Below are 9,720 nucleotides of genomic sequence, written 5' to 3'. Positions count from 1 at the left end.
TTCCTTCTTTTTCAAGACGGAGGCAGCTCGGCCTGTCCCTTTCCTCCCACACTAGATTACAAGGCAGTGAGAAATGACGCTGGGGGGCGGGCAGAGGCCACACCAGGAAGCGCCTTGGAGGCCACTGTTCTGCTGAGTCTGGAAAGGAAAGGGAAGCAAAGGGAAAAGAAAAGGGATTCAAAAGAGGGGAGGGAGTGACATGGCCAAGCTTCCTTCTTTGTTTTAGTAAATTTTATTGATTTAAACTACATGCAGAAACGTGCCAGAATCATAAATAACTAGTGCTCCAGAATTTCCCCGCTATGGCCCCTGCTAGTCACTACCTCCCTCCAAGGGTAAACACCACCCTGGCTTTTAATTTCATCGATTTGTTCTGTCTGTTGGAATTTTATATAAATAAAATCATATACATGTAATCTTTTGTATCTGGATTCATTTGCTTTATATTTGCAGAATTTTAGCAACAAAATCTTTAGTCTGTGTATGTGGAAATGTCTATATTTTCCTCTTCGTTTCTGAAAAAAAGATTTGCTGGATAATAGACTTCTTGGTTAACAGTTTACTCAGCACTTTGATGCATGATTTCGTTGTCTTCTGCCTTCCGTTTTCTATGGGAAGTCAGCTGTTAGTTGGGTGGTTGCTCTCCTACATATGTCATTTTTCTCTTGCTGATTTTTCTATTTTTGTCTTTCAAATGTTTACTATGATGAGTCTAAGTGTGAATCTCTTTATGTTTATTCTACGTGGGATTTGTTGAGTTTTTTGATATGTATTTAATGTTCTTTCATTAAATTCTGGAAGATGTTGGCCATTTTTTTCCATTATTTTTTTCTGTCCATTTCTCTGCTTCTAGACACCCATGCTTAATGTTGTCCTCTTGGTCTCTAAAGCTTTGCTCATTTTCTTTCAGTCATTCTTTTCTCTGTTCTTCAGAATGGATAATTTCTATCTATCTATCAATCTTTCCTCTGCCATGTATAATCTGTTGGTGAATCTTTCTAGTGTAATTTTCATTTCAATTGTACTTTTCAAGTCCACAATTTCACTTTAAAAATGATTTCTGTCTTTTTATTTAGAATCTTTGTTGATTCATTATTATCATATTTTAAAATTTAAGACACGTTTTACGTTAATTATTTGACCATATTTTAATAACTATTTAAAGTCTTTCAACATCTGGGAACACTCAGAGACAGCTTATAATGACAGTTGCTTTTCTGAGTACAGTTCACACTTACCTGTTTTTTTGTGTAACTTGTAATTTTTTGTTGAAAATTGGACATTAAGAAATATAGTAGCAACTTTGGATTCTGATTCACCCCTACCCTCACTCCAGGTTTATTGTTGCTACTTTTTCATTTGGTTATTTTTAAAATAACTTCTCCAGGCTCTATGAATCAGGCAATTCTTGTCTGATATCCTGTTTTCTCTATGGTGTGAAGCTGCTGAAGTTCTGATTAAAATTTTTATTTTCTTGTTTTTGTATTTAAGTCTAGCTTCCAAAACATTCTCTCTGTGTCTATATTTGCATATCTGACTGGACAGAGATTGTGCTCAAAATGCCAACTTTCTGTCCTCTGTTGATTAGTCTGTCTGGGTAGGGGAGCTGTATCAGTTACCATGTTGCTACATAACAAATCAACCCAAAGTTTAATGGCTTAAAACAAAAAACATTACTATTGTACGCGTTTGTGCGTCAGCAGTCCATTGTACGCTTTTGAGGGTCAGAAGTCCGGGTACACTTTAGCTGGGTCCTCTGCTACTGCTGCTAAGTCGCTTCAGTCGTGTCCGACTCTGTGCAACCCCATAGATGGCAGCCCACCAGGCTCCCCCGTCCCTGGGATTCTCAAGGCAAGAACACTGGAGTGGGTTGCCATTTCCTTCTCCAATGCATGAAAGTGAAGAGTGAAAGTGAAGTCGCTCAGTCGTGTCCAACTCTTAGCGACCCCATGGACTGCAGCCTTGCAGGCTCCTCTGTCCATGGGATTTTCCAGGCAAAAGTACTGGAGTGGGGTGCCTCTGACTCAAGCTAAATCAAGGTGTTGACCAGGTTCCTTGGCCCAGAAGCCTTGATTAGGAATGGAGCTGCTTCAAAGCTCCTCATTTGGTTGTTGGCAGGACTGGGTTTCTTGCAGTCCACTGAACTGGGTTCTTTCTTTGCTGGCTGTTGGCAGAAGGCCACCCTCAGTTCCCTGTGACATGTGCTTCTCCATAAGGAATTTTATAATATGGCAGCCTGCTTCATCAGAACAGCAAGGGAGAAGAACTAAAGAGAGAATGAGAGCAAGAAAGAAGTCAGTCTTTTATAGCCTGGCCTTGGAAGTGACATCCATCACTTCTCCCATGTTCTATTTACTAGAAGCAAGTCACTATGTTCAGACTATGCCCAAAGAGAGGACACTAATTTTAGAGGCAAGGGTTATTGGGAAACCTTTTTAGAAGCAGCCTATCTCAGGAGCACATTCAACATTCAGGCCATTTTCACATGTTCCCTGTCTTTTACTTTCTGCTGGCCTATTTCCTGTCTCCTTTACACACATGCACAGCCTCAGGGTTGGCCAGGAGCTTGTGGCTTGATCAGTCTCTTCTAGTTTCTGCGGCACATGCATGCAGCTTTAGCCAGAAATATATATGCCCAATCACAATTGGAAACTTAGTCCGGTGGAACTGTTGGTTTTCATGTTTCTCTGACTTGGAGATTTTCCCTTAAACCGATAATGTTGCCAAGAGTGAGTGCTACTTACTGATCAAAATCCACTGAGCCCCCTTTAACCAAACCAGAGAAAGTGCCCCACCCTGGTGGAAACTCCATTCTGACCGAGCTGGGGGGAAGGGAACAGGAGAAGACTCAGGCTAAAATGATATCGATCCTCACTGTTACTGCCCAGATTTCCAGTTTCCAAGCACAGATGTTGCTCCAATTGTTATGTGCCTTTGGTTGATGTCCAGAGTGCTACATGGTTGTTTTCATCAATTTTGCCCAACTTTATAATTGCTTTTTGGGGAGAGGATTTACCATCTCTTCACTCAGCCAGAGGCAGAAGTGCTCTGCCAATGCACCCTTATGTAACACATTTTGTAAGGGGTTTGCTATCTTGCAATAAAATTCATATACAACTTAACCTATTTGCAGATACATACTTCTAAAAATTACTAAAATCTTCCAAACCAAAAAAAGAGAGAAAAATTTAAAAGATATAATTTTCCTTTGGATGTATTTCAGTATTTTAATGCATTCTCACAACTAAAAGCTGGTAAAGAATCTGCCCGCAATGCGGGAGACGTGGGTTCAATCCCTGAGTTGGGAAGATCCCCTGTAGAAGGGAAAGGCTACGCACTCCATATCCTGGCCTGGAGAATTCCATGGACTATATAGTCCATGGGGTCACAAAGAGTCGGGTATGACTGAGTGATTTTCACTTTCACAACTAAAATAGAAGACACCCCCCACTCCCCATTTTCCAAATACCTCTTAAGTAATAGTACTACTCCACCGAAAACCAATGAAATAATTAATTGCAATCAATCAAGAATGGTCATGATGGGTGGAGGCAGGCAGGGGTGGGCTCAGAGAAGACACCACCAAAGTAGTATTGGAGCTAAGTAGGTCTTGAAGGATGCAGAGGACTTTGACAACAAGGGTTATACACTCCAGCTGGAGGGAACTGCACACTACAGTCACACCGCCTGTCCCCTTGCAGCAGGGGGGCTATGGGCTGAGGAGGCAATGATAAATAGGCATCAATACAGCGAGCAGGTGAGTGAGCAAGTGAATGGACAATACCTGGGGACTAATCTCAAGCCTCTTTATGCCAGGTTTCTCTTCCGCAAATCTCCAGTAGAGGTCGGTGGCCACATGTTTCTAGAAGCCCAATTCGGAGGTTGAAATTGGGGTCGCAGAACTCTACTCTTGTGAACATAAGTATTAGCGCTCTCAGTCATCTGACAGCCGTCACTGTCGTTTTCGGAGGCCAGGGGACAGGACCCAGGCCTCAGAGTATCATCTTATGGGACAGAAGCGAGTTCAAATCAAGGAATATTTAAACTTGTGTCTCTGGCGCCAAGCACCATGCTGGGCTCTGAGAAAGGAGGAACCCCCAGATGAAGTAGAGTCAGCCCCTGCGCTCATGGAGATTATTGTTTCCTTGGGGAGACATTTACAAAGCCCTGTGGGCACTTTGTATCTCCCCAAGCTTCCTCCACTGCTCCCCCTCGTGGTTTGGGTGAGTAAACATTGCTCCAACTTGAGGGAGGGAACCAGGTTGGTCTAAGCCAATCAACATGCAGTATTCCCCAGCCTACAGTGATTGGCACAAGAGAGGCCCAATCAGCATGGAATAGGGACAGCCCTGTGTGGTAGCCGACTTTCTGTGAATTGTGGGAGATTTCGACCGTGAAGCCTGAAATAGCAGTGGTCATTTTGTGCTGATGAGGGAAGGAAGCTACCATTGAAATGAACCTCATTCAAAGAGCAGGGCAGAGCCACCAGACTCACTGAAAAATTAAACCAGTATCTTAAGCTTTTCATAGTGTAACTCAGCCTGAGTTGTGTCTTTTGTTACTTGTGATCAAAATCTTTTATGTGATACAAATAGCTAAAACAGACAAGATGGTTAATACTGTTGTGGGCGCCCAAGAGAGGGCATGGTAAAGTCTGTTGGGATCAGAGAAGACACCACCAAAGTAGTACTGGAGCCAAGTAGGTCTTGAAGGATGCAGAGGACTTTGACAACAAGGATTATACACTCCAACTGGAGGCAACTGCACCCACCAAAGCATGGAGATGTACAGGGAGGAAATAATCTGTGTGTCTGAAGAATGAAGGCCTGGGGAAGCAAGTGGAGAATTAGTTTGGAGCAACTGGGAAAGGAATATGTCAAGGCTGTATATTTTCACCCTACTTGTTTAACTTATATGCAGAGTACATCATACGAAATGCAGGGGCTGGATGAGGCTCAAGTTGGAATCAAGATTGGCGGGAGAAATATCAATAACCTCAGATATGCAGATGACGCCACTCTAACGGAAGAAAGCGAAGAGCAACTAAAGAGCCTCTTGAAGGTGAAAGAGGAGAATGAAAAAGCTGGTTTAAAACTCAACGTTCAAAAAACTAAGATCATGGCATCTGGTCCCATCACTTCATGAAAAATAGATGGGGAAAAAATGGAAACAGTGACAGACCTTTATCTTCTTGGGCTCCAAAATCACTGCGGATGGTGACTGCAGCCATGAAATTAAAAGACTCTTGCTCCTTGGAAGAAAAGCTATGACAAATCTAGACAGCATATTAAAAATCAGAGACATCATTTTGCCAACAAAGGTCTATATTGTTGAAGTGATGGTTTTTCCAGTAGTCATATGTGGATGTGAGAGTTGGACCACAAAGAAGGCTGAGTGCTGAAGAATTGATGCTTTTGAAGTGTGGTGCTGGCGAAGACTCTTGAGAGGCCCTTGGACAGAAAGGAGATCAAACTAGTCAATCCTAATCGAAATCAACCCTGAATATTCACTGAAAGGACTAATGCTGAAGCTGAAGTTCCAATACTTTGGCCATCTGATATGAAGAGCTGACTCATTGAAAAAACCCTGATGCTGGGAAAGATTGAGGGCAGGAGGAAAAGGCGCCAACAGAGGATGAGATGGTTGGATGGCATCACTGATTCAGTTGACATGAGTTTGAGCAAACTCCGGGAGATAGTGAAGGACGGGGAAGCCTGGCGTGCTGCAGTCCATGGGGTTGCAAAGAGTCAGACATGACTGAGCAACTGAACAACAAGGGAATGAAGACGCCAGAATGTGCTGCTTTTGTTTCATTCAACCAACCACTCTGGACTGCTTCCGATGGGCCAGGTGATACGAACGGAAATAGGGGCAGGTAGGGAGGAGAGTGGGCAGGCTGAGCTGGAGAAAGCCAGGACGACACCTTGCATATGTGGAGATAGCATCCAGTAGAGCACTGTTGCTGGCAAGCCCAAGTGCCAAGCCTAGACTGAACCTGGGATTGAGTTGAGGGTTGGCAGAAAGAAGTGAAACTTGGGAATTTGGGGGTGAAGTAGAGAATAATGCCCTGCCATTGCACCCCCACCCCCAACCATTGGCATGATGTTCATCAAGACTTTAATAAAAGATGTTAGGAACAGTGGTGGAAAAAAAAAAAAAAAAAAGCAAAAGAAGAGAGAGAAAGTATAGTCAGGGGAAGACAGTGTTTTTATATGCTTTCTGTCATCAGAAGCAACATGCAGTCCTGCTTCTGGGCTGGCCAGCCCCTAAGCTCACTCTTCCTGGCTTCAGAGCCTGGCTCTCTCTTATGAACAGTAAGTGGTGGGTGGGTTAAGAGAGACAGAGACTCAGTGACTGGTACCCAGGGAGACTCGAACAGCTTCTCTCCTCTTTCCCTGTCTCCCTCCCTTTAACAAATATTATGGCAGAACCTAAGTAGTCAAGAGGCTCTTGGACTGCTATTAGAGAAAACTTTGCAAGATCAGCTCCCGGAGGCAGTCTGAGGGTCAAAGCTGGAAATGCTCCTGGAGCCCTCCAGTGCTCGCTCTCATTTCACAGATGTGGAGCCAACCAGAGCCCAGAGAGCCCAAGAGACCTGCCCAAGATCAAAGCCAAACAGTGGGATCCAGAAATTCCATTAATAATAATGAAACCCAGAATCTGTAGACTTCCCCCAAAGACTTCTCATATCTATTGCATTAAATCGGGGGTCTCAAATTCAAGTGTGAAGGAGGTAACATAAAGAAGTGAAGCTGGCTGGGTACTGGAAGTCAGGAGTGGGTGGTGTCGGGGGAACAGGCAAGCTGTCACTCAGCTATGGCCTGTTGTGACCACATGGGAAGGTCAACCCTGTGCAGCCAGATCTTCTTATTTTTCAAGAGAAGCCAGAAATCCAGATGTTTATGTGAAATTAGTTGGAGACAAACTTAAAAAGAAATGCTGATTGGGCAAAACCCATGTGGCCTTGCTCACGCCTGGGGATGGATACCCGTTTGTAGCCTCTGCTTCACTGGAGCTTCACCACAGCTGGGTGTGTGTCAGCGCAGAGGACAGAGGATGAAATTGAGGTGGGTGGGAGGGCAACTTGCTCACATCTGCTGAGCTGGGAATATGTCCATCCAGGACCGGAACCCAGTTCTTCTGACCCCCAGCACCGTGAGAGCACTGTGGAGTTCCAGGAGAAAGGAGTCTGAGAAGCGGGGCTCACGCAGCCCCCCCGCCACCCCCTTCCCTACCGCAAGAGTCAAGGAGGCCTCAAGGGCTGAGATAGGTTGGAACACAACTCCAACCTTCCCGGCTCAGACTAGGGGATGCCTGGGGGTGAAATCCACAGGGAGTTTTTAGCCTGGTGCTGAACGATTCCTGCAGAAATGAGCTGATGGTCTTTTTTTTACTGTGTCTTCCTTTCTGGCATTTTAGGACTCAGTCTCCTTGCAATACACAAGGGCCATTTAAAAAATATATAATCTTATTAGTGAGAACCGGCTTCCCTCTTGCTGGTTCAAGTTCCAGAGAACAGCCATCAGTTCCCTGTCTCGGCGGGGTGTCCGCGGCGGGTGGCTCTGACTCTCAGAGCGCCACATCTGCCCTAGTTTTTGAGGACACTCCAAGCAAATGTCTCAATTAGGCCTCAGGATGGATGTGCTATGATGTACATACTCAGAACCCTGCAGTGTCCTTTGTCCTGGGAGTGTCCTTCCTTTGCTCTGCAGGGCTCCCAGGAGTTCACTGCTTCCCAGGGGCACAGACCTCAGGCTGGATGGCTCAGAGGGTGCTGAAAACCACCACGCAGCATGGAACTGGGGAGAGCGGACTGGTTGGGGAGCCACAGGGCGGGCTGAGGCTCGCCTGGCTCTGCCAGGTTGGCTGTGCGACCTTGGGCTTGCTGTTTGGCCTCTTTGCTCTTCTAGCAACTAGGACTCCATTAGGAGTTACAAACCGGTGCAAGTGACATTTGGTCCACAGAGGTTTGTTATTCAGTCTGCAAAGTGTTTTAGAAATCAGGGCATTTCATTAAAAAAATCAGATTTCTGATTTGTTTAATAAATGGTGATCTGGTACGACTGGGCTGGCATCTTTTCCCCTTGAGATGGAGGTATGTGCCATCTATGGCCACAGCTCCTACCTGGTCAACTTCACCCACTTACCTGATCTGTTTGTCTCCTGATGACACGTGAGTTTGTGGCCCCTGACCTAGGCAGTAATTCTAAATAAACATTTTACAAAGTCACAAAAAAACAAACGTATTTCCTCCTATCGGCTCAGTGGTGAAGAATCTGCCTGTAATGCAGGAGACCCTGGAGATGTGGGTTTAATCCCTGAGTCAGGAAGATCCCCTGGAGGAGGGCATGGCAACCCACTCCAGTATTCTTGCCTGGAGAATCCCGCATGGACAGAGGAGGCTGATGGGCTATGGTCTGTAGGGGTCACAAAGAGTTGGACATGACTGAAGCAACTGAGCATACATGCACACACACATCCTTGATCTGGATAAGTAAGGATTCTTATCCAATTCCATAGGTGTAGAGCCCAAGATTTGAAGACCTGAAGTGGTCTGGGCCCTAGGCTGTCTGATTGGTCTGTAGTAGGGCTGGGGTCCCACCTGTCTGATCACACTCTCAAGCCCACCCTCCTTCCAGGTCTGTATTAAGTAACAGATTGATCCCCAAGGGCTTCCTGGGATGACTGAGGCTAAGGGTTCTTCCAGATCTTATTGGTAATGACACCTCCAAACTCCACTGCTCTGTCTGGGAGGAGAGAGGGGAAGGGTTGAGGGGCTGGGAACAAGTAGCATATTCTCTGAGACTCAGGTCTTGTGTTCCCCCAGGGGACTAGGAGGGCACAGGAGACCCCTGTGATGAGGGATTCCCAGAGAGGCTGGGCTGGGTGTCAGGGGGTTGACTACGTCCCTTCTCTTTTCTGAGGCTTCCTGAGTGCATGACCACAGGGAGGCTGATTCTCCATAGACCCTGGTTTCCTCATCTGTAAAATAGCATTAACCTCAACCTCACCTTGATCATGGGGATTTGGGAGGAGCTCATGGCACAATCAAGGGTTTTGAAAATTTGCAGAAAGTTGGGGCATAAGAGAGTGTCATATTATAGCATCATAATTAAGAGTATAGACTCTGTAGGGGAATCCACCATGTGCAAGCTGTGTGTTCTTGGGCAAATCATTTAAACTCTCTGGTCTAAGTTTTCTCTTCTATAAAATAAAGCCAATTATAATTCCTGCTCCAGTAACTGTAAGCATTTGATCAACTATCTGAGTAAAGTGCTTACTTCCAGGCATACAGTAGGTGCTTAATACATGATAGCCACGTGTATGCAGTGGACAAATACATGGGTCTATGATAGCCAAAGGTGGGAGTGGTGTAGTAACACTGATCCCAAGAATAATGGGCAAGACCCTTAAGGGCAAGACCAAGGGGCCCAATGCAAGGGAAGCAGCCAGGCCATAGTCTCCCCATCTTCCTCCTCTACAGGGGCACTGAGGCAAGAATCAGCAAGGAGGACGGGTTTGGCCTGGGCTCTGGGGGCTTGTCCTGCTGCCCAGAAGGACAGCTCAGGGCTCATTCCTCTCTACACCCCCCCCTCCCTGCAAGGAAAGCCAGCCTGGAGGCCTGGCCCAGCGGGTGGACAGGAGGTGGCTGATTGCATATGATGGGCAGCTGATTCCAGATGGGGGCGGTTTCAGCCTGGTTAGGATAAAGTGGTCCTG

Source organism: Bos grunniens, chromosome 18 (genome assembly GCF_055505025.1).
Source record: "Bos grunniens cultivar Pamir isolate PY7600 chromosome 18, Bosgru_T2T1.0, whole genome shotgun sequence".
NCBI classification, from domain to species: Eukaryota; Metazoa; Chordata; class Mammalia; order Artiodactyla; family Bovidae; genus Bos; species Bos grunniens.
Note: the sequence above shows the minus strand (reverse complement) of the source record.